This window comes from Cetorhinus maximus, chromosome 3, assembly GCF_964194155.1.
Source record: "Cetorhinus maximus chromosome 3, sCetMax3.hap1.1, whole genome shotgun sequence".
Lineage (NCBI taxonomy): Eukaryota > Metazoa > Chordata > Chondrichthyes > Lamniformes > Cetorhinidae > Cetorhinus > Cetorhinus maximus.
In genome coordinates, this window is record NC_135881.1 from 91,994,603 (window position 1) to 92,013,024 (window position 18,422).

The 18,422-nt window shown below is 43.5% G+C and overlaps 1 protein-coding gene across 1 annotated transcript in view; it reads left to right on the plus strand.

Annotated features, from left to right (window-relative positions):
* The first annotated feature begins 350 nt into the window (after positions 1-350).
* stx17 (syntaxin 17) overlaps positions 351-18,422 on the plus strand; it is a 100,834-nt gene continuing 82,762 nt past the window's right edge. Inside the window, exon 1 of the mRNA XM_078538679.1 lies at positions 351-464. The gene's annotated coding sequence lies outside the window, so the exon portion shown is untranslated. The remainder of the gene's footprint in view (positions 465-18,422) is intronic.

An 18,422-nucleotide genomic window follows, 5' to 3' on the forward strand; every position in this document is an offset into this window, starting at 1 on the left:
GCAACATGGCAAGGTCCACAGTGTGACTGTGATTATTTATATACATGGTGCAAATGCAGTGATATTCTGCCACATGTTATTAAGACCACCCGTGTGCTGGTTTCTTGCATTATAAGTGCAGCAGCTTAACTCAATAGAATGTGTTAAAATCTGTTTCTAAAATAGTCTTAGTATAAACGGATTTCTGGTAAAAACAATTATTGGGGGCGAACATAAGTTAGCAAAATGCTGGGACATTTTCTTTGGGTGATCTGCAGATTTGCAATACCAGCATAAATGCAAGATTATCAATCTGCAATGAGTCCTGGGCTGTGGGCTCCGGTCCTGACAGAGCTGCGCCTGGTGCTCGGGGGGTTTATTTTGAGGTGACACCGGAAGTGGTTGGCCTGTCGAGTTGTGGCGATCTCGGTCAATCGGGAGAGTAGTTTGTGTTCGGATTTTAACTCGCGGGCAGGGGCCCCGAGGTACGTCTCATTTTGCGTCTCTTTTCACCAAGTTGCTGGGGGATTTTTTTCTGTCGGACGGACCCGATGGCGAGCGGAGCCCCGGCTTCTGGGGCTCGGGTTCAGCTACAGCTGAAGCCAAGAGCAGCCCACTTGTTGCTGTTGGTGAAAAGGGGACAAATTAAATTATCTGAGTTCAGTGGTACAAATATCCCCCTGTGTTGCCTTGTGGACACAATGTATTCAGTTAGAGTCTGGTGTCAGTCAGTGGATGCCCAGCTATCGATAGGTTGGTTGGCCCGGCACCCACGCTAAATGCCACCAAATGTTCTTACAAACAGGATGACGAACTGTCCCATGTTTTACGGAATTGTCCCAGGGCACCGCTTGTCCTGTATTCCTCGGGCAGTTACTGGGAGACTGCCGGAGATTCTTTCCTCTTGCCGCTCGCTCCCTTGTATCTTTGGCTTTTGGTGTCAGCCCACTTGGCCACAAAGTTGGAGAGGTTGAGTAGTTGGCCGACTCCAGAGAGAAGACCTTTCTAGATTGGTGTCACCAACAAAATATCACATCACCCACCCAAGCTAAGGGTTCTATTTTCCACTTTGAACCTGTATGTGCCAGGTTTAAGTCCACCCAATAGCAGACATCTTGCGGTGACTGTGTTGGTGGGCATGGTCACCCAGGTGTGTATAGAAACTTGAAATTTGGCAGTCAGGTAGAGACCCAGCCCTGTGGATTTCACACAACCTGTACCTGTATGTTGTGGTTTTATTTGCCAGGGGCTGTTAATGGATGGAATTGGTAGGTTTTCCCATCCTGTCAATAGGTGTAGGTACCATAATCACTCACCCACCCATTCCCTGTAGAGAGATGTACATGAACGTGTATTGAAATTTGGTGCAGATTTAACTTGAGATGAAATTATCTCTTAGTATGGAACTATGTAAAACTTTCAAGACTGGACATATTCCCCATGTCATTTCTTGTCAGGTGATGCAATTGAATAATTAGTGTCTCATTTGTCATCCCATGACTTCCTTATTGCATAACTTGGCACTCATGAATGCAGTATAACTTCTCCGGTTTTACTGCACCCACTCGATCCTAGTCACTTGCAAGTACGTCAGAACACTTATTTCCGTAGCTTGAAATGGGGGTGTCCAAACTCTGCTCTTCCCAGCACAAGTCCCATTATATGCCCTTGAAGTTCAGGCAACCCAGTTCCACCTCTGCTTATTTTGTCTTTGCTGGTGCTTTTTTGCCTGAATACAATGCTCCCTTGGAATCAGAATCAGCTATTACTGTTGTCTTATTTGTTTATAGAAACTGTATCAGAACATTCCTGTCAGTATCAGCAATATGAGATGTTTACATATTAATGGGAACACGGATTAAGGTTCTTAAAAGGCTCCTGAGGCTCCATGCTATGGCACCAACCTATAAAGGCAATAATTTGGGCACCCCTTGTTACAGTCTATTTTGGCTTACAAAAGTGTAAATATAAGAACATAGGAGTAGGCCATTCAACACGTTGAGCCTGCTCTGCCATTCAATTAAATCATAGCTGATCACTTACCTCAATGCTACTTTCCCGTATTATCTCCATTTCCCTTGATGTCATTGGTCTCCAGAAATCCATCAATTTCTGTTTTGAACATGCTCAATGATTGAGCTTCCACAGCCCTCTGGGGTAGAGAATTCTAAAAATTCACCACCCTCTGAGTGAAGAAATTCCTCTTCATCTCAGTCTTAAATGGCCTACCCCTTATCCTGAGATTATGCCCTCTGGTTTTAGACTCACCAGCCAGGGGAAACATCTTATCTATATCTACCCTGTCACACCCTGTAAGAATTTTGTAAGTTTCAATGAGGTCACCCCACATTCTCTGAAACCCTAGGGAATACAGACCTAGTCTCCTCATAAGGCAATCCTGCCATTCCAGGGATTAATCTGGTGAACCTCCATTGCACTTCTTCTATGGCAAGTATACCCATCCTTAGACAAGGGGACTAAAATTGTGCACAATGCTCCAGGTGAGGTCTCACCAAGGCTCTATATAACTGCAGCAAGATATCTTCACTCCTGTACTCAATTCCCATAGTGATGAAGACCAACATACTATTTGCTTTCCTAATTGCTTGCTGCACCTGCATGCTAGCTTTTAGTGACCCATGAACAAGGACATCCAAGTCCCTTTGGACACCCGCATTTCCCAACCTCTCATCATTTAAGAAATACTTGTTTTTTCTAGCAAAATGAATAACTTCATACTTATTCACATTATATTCCATCTGCCATGTTCTAGCCCGTTCACTAAGCCTGTTCAGATCCTTCTCACAATTTATGTTCCCATTCAGTTTGGTGTCATCAGCAGATTTGGAAATATTATAATTGGTCCCCGCATCCAAATCATTTATATAGATTGTGAACAGCTGTGGACCTAGCACTGATCCTTGCGGTACCCCACGAGTAACAGCCTGCAATCCTGAGAATGATCTGTTTATCCTTACTTTCTGTTTTCTGTCTGTTAACCAATTCTCAATCCATGTTAGTATATTTCCCCCAATCCTATGTTCTCTAATTTTATTTACTTACCTCCTGTATGGGACCTTATCAAAAGCCTTCTGAAAATCCAAATACATCACATCCACTGGTTCTCCTTTATCTATGCCACAAGTAGCATCCTCAAAAAACCTCCAACAAGTTTGTCAAACATGCATTCCCTTTCATAAAACCATGTTGACTCTGCCCAATTCCTTTCTAAATGACCAGTTATCACATCCTTAATAATAGATTCTAACATTTTTCCTACTACTGACGTCAAACTAACATCTGTAGTTCTCCATTCTCTCTCTTCCTCCCTTCTTAAATAGTGGGGTTACATTTGCTACTTTCCAGTCTGCAGCAATTTTTCCAGAATCTGAAGAATTTTGAAAGAAAACCACTAATGCATCCACTATCTCTCTAGCCGCCACCTTCAACATTCTGGGATGAAGCTCATCTGGCCCGGGGATTTATCAACCTTCAATCCAGTTAACTTTTCAAGTACTATCTCTTTACTAACACTAATTTCTTGTAGTTCCTCAGTTTCACAAGTCCCTTGGTTGCCTAGTATTTCTGAGAGATTTTCTGTATCTTCTTTTGTGAAGACAGACGCAAAGTAACTGTTTAGTTTATCTGCCATTTCCCTGTGTTCCACTTTAAATTCTCCTGTGCTCACCTGTAATGGGCCCACATATGTCCTAATCTTTTCCTTTTCTCACACCGAAAGAAGCTTTTACAGTCCACCTTTATGTTCCTCGCTAGTTTGCATTCATTTCTTCCTTTCCCTTTCTTAGTCAGTTTCTTGGTCCTCTTTTGCTGGGTTCTAAATTGCTTTCAATCCTCAAGCTTACCACTTTTTCTAGCATCCTTATAAGCCATTCCCTTTAATGTAATACAATCTTTAACTTCTTTCGCCAACCATGGTTGATTTACCTTTCCCTTTGGGTGTTTGTGCCTTAGTGGAATGTATGTCTGTTGTAGACTATGTAGTATTTCTTTAAATACTAGCCATTGCCTGTCTACTGTCAAATCTGTGTATTTTTCCAATCCACTATAGTCAACTTGCCCCTCATACCTTCATAATTTCCTTTCTTCAGATTTGAGATCCTGGTTTCAGAATGAACTATATCGCATTCTAATTTAATGCGAAATTCCATCATATTATGATCACTATTCCCCAAAGGCTCCTTTACAGCAAGGTTATTAATTAGCCCGTTCTCATTACACAACACTAAATCCAAAACAGCTCAATCCTTAGTTAGCTCCTCCACATACTGCTCCAGAAACTCACCTCATACACACTCTACAAATTCCTCCTCCAGAGCATTAGTGCTGATTTGGTTAACCCAGTCTCTGTGTAAATTGAAGTTGCCCATTATTACTGTATTGCCCATGTTACATGCATCTATAATTTCCTGATTTATACGATGCCCAACATTAACACTGCAGTTTGCTGGCGTATAAACAACTCCCAACAATGTTTGCTGCCCCTTACTGTTTCTTAGCTCCGCCCAGCCTGATCCTACATCTTGATCCTTCGATGTAAGATCCTCCTTTACCAATGTACTGATCTCGTCCCCTATTAAGAGTGCTACCCCACCTCCGTTTCCTTCTCGCCTACCCCTCTTAAATGCCGAATATCCTTGGATATTTAGTTCCCAATCTTGGTCATCCTATAGCCACGTCTCTGTAATGGGAATTGAATCATACCCATTTACCTCAATTTGTGCATTCAAATCATCAACTTTTTTGTGAATGCTACATGCATTCAGATCAAGTGCCTTTAATTCTGCTTTTTTAACTTTATTCTCTATTCTGATCTGATGCTTGCCAATGCTTTGTCTGTTTTCAATTTTTGCTTTCTACTTTTCTACTTCCTTTTACCAGTTTTGCTTCTCTCAAATCTGAGCTCCTTCTCAGGTTCCCATCCCCCTACCAATCTAGTTTAAACCCTCCCCAACAGCATTAGCAAATTTCCCTGCAAGGATGTTAGTCCCGGTCCTGCTAAAATGCAGCCCGTCCATCTTGTGCAGGTCTCACCTGCCCCAGAACCAGTCCCAAAGCCTCAGAAATCTGATGCCCACCCTCCTACACCAGTTCCCCAGCCATGTCTTCAATCGCTCAATTCTCCTATTTCTATGCTTGCTAGCACGTGGAACTGAGAGTAATCCTGAGATTACTGTTTTAGAGGACCTGCTTTTCAGTCTCTTTCCTCGCTCCCTGAAATCTGCTTTCAGGCCCTCATCCCCGTTCCCACCCAAGTCATCTAACATGGACCACAACCTCTGGCTGTTCACCCTCCCCTAGAAGAATGTCCTGCAGCCACTCAGTGATGTCCTTGACATTGGCACCAGGGAGGCAACATACCACCGTGGAGCCACGCCTGCAGCCAATTTTGGATGCATTGTAGTCTATGGAGAGTGGAGGATGGGAGGCCAACCAGAAGGACATTGGAGTTGTCGAGTCTGGAGGTGATAAAAGTCTGGATGAGGGTTTTTTTTATTCTTTCCCGAGACATGGGCATCGCTTGCTAGGCCAGCATTTTTATTGCTCATCCCTAATTTCCCTTTGGAAGGTAATGGTGAGCCACTTCTTGAACTGCTGCAGTCTGTGTGGTGTAGGAACGCCCATAGTGCTGTTTGGGAGGGATTTTGACCCTGTGACAGTGAAGGTTTCAGCAGTGAATGACTGAGGGAATGATGGAGGTGCAAGTGGGCGGTCTTTGTGATGGAGAAGATTTGGGGTCGGAACCTCATTCAACTCAAAAAAGGCACCAAGGCTGAAAACAGTAAAACAGTTTGGTTCAGCCTGACTAGGGAAAGGAATGGAATTGGTGCAAGAGTAAGAAATTATGCTGGGCTGTGAAGGCAGTGGTGTTGGTCTTCCCAGTGTTTAGTTGGAGAAAATAGTGGCTCATCCAAGGCTGGATATAAGATAAGCAGTCTAATAATGCAGAGGTGGTGTACAGGCTGAGGGAGGCTGTGGAGAGGTAGAGCTGGGTATCGTCAATGTACCTACGGAATGGTATTACCAAGGGGTAGCGTGTATATGAGGAAGAGGAGGGGCCAAGGGGAGATTCTTGGGGGAATGCTGTGGGGTGGACATGATCTTGCTGTGCTCAGATAGGTGAGTTGAAACATGGGAAGAAAATCCCACTGAGCTGGATAATGCAAGAGAATCATTGAAGAGGGATGGGGTGTGATTGATTGTATCAAAGGCTGAAAAACAGTTGAGGACAAGGAGATAAGGAAATTCACCACACACTAATAGACTATTTTTTGTGACTTGAGTTGGGGCTGTTTTGATGCTTTGGGAGGGGCAGGAAACGAATTGGAAAAGATTCAAACAAGGAAATACAAGAGAGATTTGGGAACGGACAACACATTTGAGGACTTTGAAGAAGATAGGGAGGCCTGGGATGGGGTGAATATTTATTTGTAACAATAGAGGGTTTGAGGATGAGGTTTTGAGGAACGGATGCATTTGATGATCTTGAAAAGCAGACTTTGTGAGCGGGAACATGATCAAGTAGCATGGGGAGCAGGAATGCAATTTGGATCACCAGTGGTTTAGTGGGAATGAAGAATGGAGGTGCATCTCGTGGATGAACTGGGAAGATCATTAGGCAATGTAGGTGAGAAACAAGAGGGATGGAACATACAAACTTATGAACAAGGAGCAGGAGTAGGCCATTCAGCCCCTTGAGCCTGCTCCGCCATTTAATAAGACCATGGCTGATCTGATAGTAACTTGAAATCTGCATTGTGCCTACCCCTGATAACTTATCACCCCCTTACTTACCAAGAATCTATCCACCTCTGCCTTAAAAATATTCAAAGACTCTGCTTCCACCACATTTTCAGGAACAGAGTTCCAAAGACTCATGACCCTCTGAGTGGAAAAGTTTCGCTTCATCTCTGTTTTAAATGGGTGACCCTTATTTTTACACAGTGACCCCTAGTTCTAGATTCTCCCACAAGGGAAAACATCCTCTCCACATCCACCCTGTCAAGACCCCTCAGGATCTTTTATGTTTCAGTCAAGCCGCCTTTTACTCTTCTAAACTCTAGCGGATACAAGCCTAGTCTGTCCAACCTTTCCTCATAAGACAGCCCACCCATTCCAGGTATTAGTCTGGTAAACCTTCTCTGAACTGCTTCCAACGCATTTACATCCTTCCTCTCTGAGGGCCATGGACAAGGGGGATAGGGAGCAGCTGTTCCCCTTAGTTGAAGGGTCAGTCACGAGGGGACACAAGTTCAAGGTGAGGGGCAGAGGTTTAGGGGGGATGTGAGGAAAAACTTTTTTACCCAGAGGGTGGTGACGGTCTGAAATGTGCTGCCTGGGAGGTTGGTGGAGGTGGGTTGCCTCACATCCTTTAAAAAATACCTGGATGAGCACTTGGTACGTCATAACATTCAAGGCTATGGGCCAAGTGCTGATAAATGGGATTAGGTAGGTAGGTCAGGTGTTTCTCGCATGTTGGTGCAGACTCGATGGGCTGAAAGGCCTCTTCTGATCTGTCTGATTCCTTAAATAAAGTGACCAATACTGCACACAGTACTCCAAACATGGCCTCACTAGTGCCCTGTATAACCAAAACACAACCTGCCTACTTTTGTATTCAATTCCCCTCGCAATAAATGATAACATTCTATTAGCTCTCCTGATTACTTGCTGTACTTTTTGTGATTCATGCACTAGGACACCCAGATCCCTCTGCACCGCAAGAGCTTTGCAATCTCTCATAGTTTAGATAATATGCCTCTCTTTTATTCTTCCTGCCAAAATGGTCAACTTCACATTTTGCCAAATTATACTCCATTTGCTAGATCTTTGCCCACTCACTTAACTTCTCTATGTCTTTTTGTAGCTTCCTTTATGCCCTCTTCACAACTTACTTTCCTACCTATCTTTGTGTCATCAGCAAATTTGGCATCCATCCCTTCATCCAAGTCATTTATATAAATTGTAAACAGTTGAGGTCCCAGCACTGATCCCTGTGGCACGCCACTCATTACATCTTGCCAACCTGAAAAAGGCCCATTTATGCTTACTCTCTGCTTCCTGTTAGCCAGCCAATCTTCTATCTATGCTAATATGTTACCCCCCTATACCATGAGCTTTTATTTTCTGAATAACCCTTGATGTGGCACTTTATCAGGAAAAAGAGTTGATAGGTAAGAAAATTAATTTCAGTATGATTTGACACAAGAGTTGAAAACTGTTTTAACAATGACGAACTAGCAAAGTCCCAACTATTGTAAAATGCTTTGTAACTGCTTAATTTTGTTTGTACTAATTCGATTTAGTAAATTCGATTTTGTACTTAAGCCTAAACAAAAGTTGAGCGTATTGTTATTCGGTACCTTTCTCTTCTCCTCCTTTTCTGGAGGCACAGAATCAAACTGAAAGTTGAAATGAGGTTAACAAAGTTCCTGTCTCTCCATTATTTTGTTTGCTTTATAATACGTTGATTAGATGTCAGGGAAAGTGAAAGCTCACTTCAGTGTGTAAAGAGCTAAGATTTACGTATGCACAATCTGAAAAACAGAAACTGAAAATGTGTAGAAGAAAATGGCTTAATTAAACCATTAAGTACAGCAATGGGCGTGGTACAAAAATCATCCTAATTCTACCCTATCATCTCCACTCAGAGAGGTCAAAGGGTGGCTGCCGTGAGAATGGAAAATTATCATTGTTGTAGAAGATGTTTTTTTAATTTGGGACTAAAGTATGTCATTGGGACAGAAAGAGCTTTCCTCCACATCTGGCAGGCTGACCTGGGAGTGCTTGGTGCTGGCACTGATGGGGACTTTTCCCAGGCAGGGAGAGGTGGGTTTGGGTCATATGGGGAGTTAGATCCCCTAAAAGTGACTTAGGCTCGGGCTCCTGGTGTCATCCCATCCTCTTCCGGCTTTCATGTTGGCAAGTTCCAAGGCAAGTAGATAGAGTCTTAGAGGTCTACAGCACAGAAAAAGGCCCTTCGGTCCATTGAGTCTGCGCCAGTCAAACAAGTACTGAACTATTCTAATCCCATTTTCCAGCACTAGTCCATAGCCTTGAATGCCATGGTATTGCAAGTGCACATCCAAACACTTCTTAAATGTTATGAGGGTATCTGCTTCTACCACCCTTTCAGGCAGAGAGTTCCAGATTCCCACCACCCTCTGGGTGAAAAAGTTCTTCCTCACATCCCCTCTAAACCTCCTTCCCTTTACCTTAAATCTATGCCCCCTGGTTATTGATCCCTCCACCAAGGGAAAAAGTTCCTTCCTATCTATGCCCCTCATAATTTTAAATGCATCAATCATGACCCCCCTCAATCTCCTCTGCACCAGGGAAAATAACCCCAGTCTATCCAATCTCTCCTCATAACTAAAACTCTCCAGCCCAGACAACATCCTGGTAAATCTCCTCTGCACTCTCTCTAGTGCAATCATATCCTTCCTCTCATGCGGATTTCAGAACAGCACGCAATACTCTAGCTGAGGCCTCACCAGCGTTTTATACAGTTCCAGCATAACCTCCCTGCTCTTATATTCTAAGCCTCAGCTAATAAAGGCAAGTATCCCATATGCCTTCTTAACCACCTTATCTACCTGTCCTGCTACCTTAAGGGACCGGTGGACATGCACACCAAGGTCCCTCTGATCCTTGGTACTTCCCAGGGTCCTACCATTCATCGTGTATTCCTGTGCCTTGTTTGTCCTGCCCAAGTGCATCACCTCACATCTGTCACAAAACCTATTAAAAAACATAAAAAGCCAATTAAGTAGTTCTTTAATCCTGCATTCTGACTTTCACTGCCAGTGCATGGGTTCCACAATGTTTTAACATCTCGCCAGATTAGAGGAGGCGAGTGCAGTGGGAAGTCATTGTTGAATGAAATTGACATGCTTTCAACAGTATAAAGGTTATAATCAGCAAGCTTCTTGTTAGTCACAGTGAAATCCTAACACTGACATGGGAGCTACCTATGCTGCAGTAACTTGGAGCTCTGAGGAGGAGCAACAGCTTGATCCAGCCCAACAGCCACAGAAGCAGCAACTCCAACAGCAGCAGTGCCTGCCCTCTCCATAGCCACATGCAGCTCCACAGGACAGAAGGGATGGGCCAGGTATCTATCCTTGCCTTCCTTTTCTTCCTCATTCTTATGCTGCCCTTTGGCAACATCATCTGCAGATAAGGGTTCAGCTTCCAAATATATGCTCATGTAAAAACAAAAAACTACTGCGGATGCTGGAAATCCAAAACAAAAACAGAATTACCTGGAAAAACTCAGAAGGTCTGGCAGCATCGGCGGAGAAGAAAAGAGTTGACGTTTGAGGACTCGAAACGTCAACTCTTTTCTTCTCTGCCCATGCTGCCAGACCTGCTGAGTTTTTCCAGGTAATTCTGTTTTTGATATGCTCATGTAACCCAGTTTGACCACTCAGTCACCTCTCTTGACCAACACCCCTCTAAGTTATTTTTGTTGTGAGCGGACTATTTATTTAAGTCTGCAGGACCTTTTCATTTTTTGTGTGGCCATGCACACAGTAACTTAAAGGGACTGACTTGTACTTGGCCTGCTTGGCAGCTACTGGGTTGCTGTGCTGTCACGCAGCTAAGAGGGAACATTGCCTTTGACCCTTCTACTGGTGCTGTACTGTCAGACTGCATGTCTACTGTTAGGAAAAGGTTTATCAGATGTTTTGTACTTGATCTCAGTTGCAGCTTAATTATCCCTTTGTTATAAACAGACCTGTAACAAGACCATGAGAGCTTATAGGCCTGGGTATTTGTGTAGACAACGTGGCATCTAGTAGATAAAAGCAAAATACTGCAGATGCTGGAAATCTAGAACAAAAACAAAAATACCTGGAAAAACTCAGCAGGTCTGACAGCATCTGCAGAGAGGAACACAGTTAACGTTTCGAGTCCGAATGATTCTTCATCTAGTAGGCTATTTGTCTTTCAACTTCACAGGGATGCAGAAGATATCTGTGACAATACTGTATTATAATAGTTAGATGGCTGCAAAGCTGTAGATAGGGAAGGGTTGTATTGATCAGGCATAAACAGCTGCGTCCAAAGCCACATCTGTCCAAGGAATACGGTGTAGGGTGATTGAAAAGTAACACCCTTAGAGTGTCAGAAGGCCTATGTTTTTCATCAATTTCTGTAACTGACTTCAACATAAAATTTGATTGACAGAAGAGTCAGGATGTGTAAAATAAAATTGTTGACAAAGGACATGAAAAAAAGATTACATAATACTGAAACATAACAGGGTTCATAAAATGGCATAAAAGAATTGGTACAAAAACAAAATACTGCAGATGCTGAAAATCTGAAATTAAAAACAGAAAATGTTGGAAATACTCAACAGAAGCCTCTGATAAAGGGCCATCGACCTGAAACTTTGGGTGGAATTTTACGGCCCCGTCGCGGTGGGGGTGGAGCCATAAAATGCGGCGAGCTGTTCAAAATCCATTGACTTTGGCGAGACCATAAAATTCCCCCCATTAACTCGGTTTCTGTCTCCACAGATGCTGCCTGACCTGCTGAGTATTTCCAGCATTTTCTGATTTTATTATAAAAATGTTGAGCAAGATAACTCAGAATTCATATAAGGTCCGATCAACCGGGAAAATGTCAAGCTTGAAACTGTTAATATGTGTGTTGCTGCCATGTGCTGCTGTTGAATTGTTTAATTATTGTCAGTTATAGTTATCTTATTCTTCATAAGTACGTGAATCTCTGCCTGTAGTGCTGTGAACTCTTGAATTTTGAACAGTATCTTATAAGTAAGAATATCCACCCTGTAACACTGGCATCCAGTCTTGGTTGAGCCAGTTTTCTGCAGCTAAGATTTGAGGATGTCAAAGCTATCATTTTCACCCCTCGCCACAAACTCTGTATCCTTGTCAGCAATTCTATCCCCCTTCCTGGCTCCTGTCTTGCGCTTTTGTTTCCAGTTCAAACATGACAGCCATTCATGCAGTGGGTTTTGCCTCTGAGGTTGTGAGTTTAAGTCCCAGTCCAGAGTTTGAGCATAAAATTCTAGGCTGACACTCCAGTGCAGTACTAAAGAAGTGCTGCACTGTTGGAGATGCTGCCTTTCGGATGAAACGTTAAACCGAGGCCCCATCTGCCTGCTTGGATGGATGTAAAAGATTCCATGGCACTATTTTGAAAAAAACAGGGGAGTTATTCCCTGGTGTCCTGGCCAATATTTATCCCTCAATTGACATCACAAAAAAAACAGATTATCTGGTCATTATCACAGTGCTGTTTGTGTGTGCTTGCAGCGTACAAATTGCCTGTTCCCTTTCCTACATTACAACAGTGACTACACGTCAAAAGCACTTTATTGGCTGTAAAGTGCTTTGAGATGTACGTGGTCATGAATAGTGCTGTATAAATGCAAGTCTTTTTTTCTTTTAAATTGATCTTCCAACGCCATATGCTCTCCGTTGTAAGGACACTCTACGCCCTCCTTTGTAACATTGCTGATCTCCCTCCCTACCTCAGCTCATCTGCCATTGAAACCATCATCCTTGTCACCTGCAAACCCAACTATCCTGATACTCCTGACTGACCTCCTCTCTTAGTAAACTTTGGTTCATCCAAAACGCTGCTGTTGATATCCTATCCTGCTTGCTGTGACTCCTGCTTTCGCTGAATTACAATGGCTCTTGGTCCTTCAAATTTCACCCTTGTTTCTAAATCCTTCATTGCTTTGTCCTTCCCTATCTCTGTAACCAGCTTACATTTTCCCTCAAATCCTCTGCTTGTCTGCCTCTAGTTTCTCATGCATCTTCCTGCTGTCACCCACCATTGACAATCATGTCTTCAGCTGCCTCACTCTATGCTTTAGAGTTCTCTCTTGAAGCTCTCCATTTCTCTCTTTGCCTTAAAACTCACCTCTTTCATCTAACTTTCAATTATTCCCTGCCTATCTCCCTTTCTCAGGCTTGATGTTCAATTTTTTGATTGCCTTTCAGTGAAGCGATTTGGAATTTCCAGTTACATTAAAGGCTCTCAAGAAATGCGAGGTATTGTTGTGAGTGTAGTGACTAACTACTAATATTTGGAATCATTAGAAACAAAGTCAGATATAGAGATGCATTAACTAACTACTTTGTTTGACATAACATGACAACCACCACCAGGAGGTTCAGTATTGGGGAGTGCATAAAATACAGAGGGTAAACATTTACTGACTGAGTCTAAATCATCATGGACACAAAAATAGCTCAAGTGCATCACAGTATCTCAGCAAAAGCTGGATTCTCTTTGATTGTGGTACAGTAGAGTTACATTCAATATCTAACATTACCATACACATTGTTAGGTAAAGTTTACAGTTCATATTTACTGTATTGCTGATAAATCTTTCGATTCCTGTGGGATATAAGTCCAGTGACACAGTCTTGTCCATTTAACAAATCAGTTAGCTGTCTGGCATTGGTTGTTTAACTTCCCCTTGGATGTTCAGCTTCATTCCTGTTGAGTTGTTGTATGTAGCACTTCTCTGGTTATTTTTGGTCATCTCCTCATCCTAGCCTAACTAACTTCACACATACATTGTCTGTATAGTTATATGCTTACTTTAGTCTCTGTATACTGGGAGTTGTAAGTTGTGATGCACTTTACAAGTTCACTTTTATCAGATTAATCTCACACCATTATTAATCTTTATTCATAACAATTTTGCAGTTAGAAGACTTAATTTCCTAAGCTCTTTACAAGTTTTCTTAGCATTCTTTCTTACAAATCTTCTGTTTTAGGTGTGTCAAGTATGATCGATTAGTAGCTTTAGCTTAACAAGGTTAATCCTCTTTCAGGGAACACCATTATTAGCATCCATCCAAGGTGATTCATTCTCTCACTTGGATCCATTTTAAGGTGTCATTCAATTTGGACAAACATGTCAAGGACCTTGGACGGCCCGCTTCTACCTCCTACCCAAAATCCACAAATAGGACTGTCCCGGCAGACCGATCGTGTCAGCCTGTTCCTGCCCCACGGAACTCATTTCTCGCTATCTTGACTCCATTCTCTCTCCCCTTGTCCAGTCCCTTTCCACCTACATCTGTGATTCCTCTGACACCCTACATCATATCAACAATTTCCAGCTCTCTGGCCCCAACTGCCTCCTCTTCACCATGGACGTCCAATCCCTCTACACCTCCATCTCCCACCGGGATGGTCTGATGGCTCTCCGCTTCTTCCTCAAACAGAGGCCCAAACAATCCCCATCCACCACTACTCTCCTCCGTCTGGCTGAACTTGTTCTCACACTGAACAATTTCTCCTTAAACTCCTCTCACTTCCTCCAAATAAAAGGTGTGGCTATGGGTACCCGCATGGGCCCCAGTTATGCCTGTCTCTTTATGGGGTATGTGGAACATTCCTTGTTCCAATCCTACTTCGGCCCCCTCCCACAACTCTTTCTCTGGTACATCGATGATTGCTTCGTTGCTGCTTCATGCTCTCGTCTGGACCTGGAAAAATTTATTAATTTTGCTTCCAATTTCCACCCCTCCATCATTTTCACATGGTCCATCTCTGACACTTCCCTTCCCTTCCTTGACCTCTCCGTCTCAATTTCTGGTGATAGACTGTCCACCAATATTCATCACTAGCCCACCGATTCCCACAGCTACCTCGACTACAGCTCCTCACACCCCGCTTCTTGTAAGGACTCCATCCCATTCTCTCAGTTCCTTTGCCTCCGTCGCATCTGTTCTGATGATGCCACTTTCAAAAACAGTTCCTCTGACATGTCTTCCTTCTTCCTTAATCGAGGTTTTCCACCCACGGTGGTTGACAGGGCCCTCAACCGTCTCCGGCCCATCTCCCGCGCATCTGCCCTCACACCTTCCTCTCCCTCACAGAACCATGATAGGGTCCCCCTTGTCCTCACTTATCACCCCACCAGCCTCCGCATTCAAAGAATCATCCTCCGCCATTTCCGCCAACTCCAGCATGATGCCACCACCAAACACATCTTCCCTTCACCCCCCCTGGCGGCATTCCGCAGGGATCGTTCCCTCTGGGACAGCCTGGTCCACTCCTCCATCACCCCCTACACCTCAACCCCCTCCCATGGCACCTTCCCATGCAACCGCAGAAGGTGCAACACCTGCCCCTTTACTTCCCCTCTCCTCACCGTCCAAGGGCCCAAACACTCCTTTCAAGTGAAGCAGCATTTCACTTGCACTTCCCTCAATTTAGTCTACTGCATTCGTTGCTCCCAAATGTGGTTTCCTCTACATTGGAGAGACCAAACGCAGACTGGGTGATCGCTTTGCAGAACACCTTCAGTCTGTCCGCAAGCAATACCCAGACCTCCCTGTCGCTTGCCATTTCAACAGTCCACCCTGCTCTCATGCCCACATGTCCGTCCTTGGCCTGCTGCATTGTTCCAGTGAAGCTCAACGCAAACTGGAGGAACAGCACCTCATCTTCCGACTAGGCACTTTACAGCCTTCCGGACTGAATATTGAGTTCAACAATTTTAGATCATGAGCTCTCTCCTCCATCCCCACTCCCTTTCCAATCCCCCTTTTTTTCCCAATAATTTATATAGATTTTTCTTTTCCCATCTATTTCCATTCATTTTAAATGTATTTCCATCCATTGTTTTTTCTCTACCTTTTAGCCTATTTCGATCCCTTCCCTTCACCCCACCCCAGCCCCATGAGGGCTATCTGTACCTTGCTCGTCCTGCTTTCTACCCTTAGCACATTCCTTAGATAATATCACCACCTTCAACACCTCTTTGTCCTTTTGTCTATGACATCTTTTGGCTATCTCCACCTATCATTGGCCCTCTATCCAGCTCCACCTACCCCACCCACACACACACACCCCCCACCCCAGCTTGTATTTCACCTCTTTTCTATTTTTACTTAGTTCTGTTGAAGAGTCATACGGACTCGAAACGTTAACTGTGTTCTTCTCCGCAGATGCTGCCAGACCTGCTGAGTTTTTCCAGGTATTTTTTTTTTTGTTAAATTCGGACTCAAAACATTAACTGTGCTCCTATCCGCAGATGCTGCCAGACCTGCTGAGTTTTTCCAGGTAATTTTGTTTTTGTTTTGGATTTCCAGCATCCGCAGTTTTTTGCTTTTATGTCAAGGACTACTGTAGTCATGCTTTAATTAGTTTGACAAATACCAAACTTCTGATAAGATGCCTCATACCTTTCTGCTCTTCTAGTGTCAGAATCAAAGTAAGGAGCCAGCCTGATATAAACAAGAATTTGTCATTCTCTTATCTAATCAGATGGTTCAACCCATTCACATTGGTAACCATGACGAAGCTAGCACAGCCAACTTCAGGCCTCTAATTAAGAACATCTGGTGTTCACACAGAGTCCATTGTTTGTCTTAACTCTCCCAGTCTCATTCCAATATTAGCTATTTTGCTTTTCCCTGAATTCAGCAGTATGGTTTAGAAGGCCACTTCTCCTATACAACTCTCTATATTGGGATAAATTTGACAGCGTCATTGAATGTCAAAGCCAAAAAAGGACCTTTCTTTACATTAAAGGACAATAATCTGCAGGGTAATTTTGACAGCATCAAATGACGTATTAGATGATCCTGTTCAGAAAATAATTTCTATATGTAAGTCAAATCCCCATGCATTGAGGGAGGAACTGGTGGCTCTTTGGCTTGCAACTTCCTTCTCCAGTGAAGCTCAACGCAAACTGGAGGAACAGCACCTCATCTTCCAACTAGGCACTTTTCAGCCTGTTGGACTTAATATTGAGTTCAACAACTTCAGATCATGAACTCTCTCTTCCATCCCCACCCCCTTTCCGATCCCCTTTTTTCTAATTATTTATATTTTTAAAACATATTTTCCCACCTATTACCATTATTTTTAAATGTATTCCCATCTATTGTTTCATCTCCACCTTTTAACCTATTTCGATCACTTTCCCCCACCCCACCCCCACTTGGGCTATCTGTCACTTGCTCGACCTGCTTTCTACCCTTAATGTCACCATTAGCACCTTTCTTAGCTAATATCACCACCATCAACATCCCTTTGTCTTTTTGTCTATGACACCTTTGGCAGTCTCTTCTTTGCCTCCACCTATCACTGGACCTCTATCCAGCTCTACCTGTCCCACCCCCCTCAACCAGCTTATATTTCACCTCTTTTCTATTTCAGTTCTGATGAAGAGTCATACGGACTCGAAATGTTAACTGTATTCCTCTCCGCAGATGCTGTCAGACCTGCTGAGTTTTTCCAGCTATTTTTATTTTTGTTTCAGATTTCCAGCATCCGCAGTATTTTGCTTTGATTTTAGTTCCTTCTCTGCATTTGCTTCCAACACTTGCTTCTCGTCTGGCTTGTATGCGACTCTTTTGTTGCCACCTTCTCAAAGTTACAAAATTGTCCATGGGGTGTGTGACACCTGCTGATGATAGCTGATAAGAATGAGGCCAGTGGGCAGGCTTCTTTGGGGCCCTATCTGTTCCTCCAGGCCTACAAATAGAAGGAGGACATAGAATCACAGAATGAATTAGTGCAGAAGGAGGCCATTTGGCCTATTGTACCTGAGCTGGCACTTTCGTAGAGCTATCCAATCAGTCCTACTCCCTTATGTTGTTATGTTGATTGCAAGAGACACAGTCAAACAGTGCTGGGATTGTAGTACGCTGTGTGTAATATTTTTATGGTTAACTGCATGCTTTTTTATGAGTGAGTAGGGGAGAACAAAGATAAGATGGTACTATCCCTCAGCTTGTAGGAGCCTTCAGTTTCACCTTCTCTTCTCAGCCTCCCCTTAGCCCCTGGTGTCCAGCACGGTCTTTTTAAAGGGGGTCAATGGCTTGAAATTTCTGAGGTCAAGTTTGGGTCTGACCTTTTGTTACGTGCATTCCGTTAGCATAGACTTGAGACTTTGCAGGTTTGAAGAGCATGTACAATAACTCACTTTTGCCCATCATGCAGCCCATATCACTAGATGAACATTCTTCATGCAGCTAGGTGTATTAGATGTTCAGCGTGAAGTCCCCTTTAGATTTCAGTGTTGCAATAGTTTCTGTTGTAAATTGCAGCGTGCATTTTTGCCCTTGATGCTAGCAGTAGGGCTAGCATTTGAACATTTCGAGGAATGCCAAGATTCATGAGTTCTTTGGATAGCGCAGGTATAAAAGTGTAAATGGTTCCCAGAAAACACTTGGTGGCATGCGGTTTCAGAGAGGCCCTTGATATCGAAAACTGTTAAATGGCCCTCATTTTTTTTTTCTTCAGGTCTGCCTGCACATTTGGAGCCAGGCCCCCTGGTCATTGCTGACAACACTCAGTCTGATAATTATCTGCTGCAAGGCTGGTTGTACCAGTTTGTAAGGTGGGGACTGCTCTTCAGTAATAGCCAGTGGCTGCTGGAGCTCTTGAAGTGACAGGTTGTGAATTTT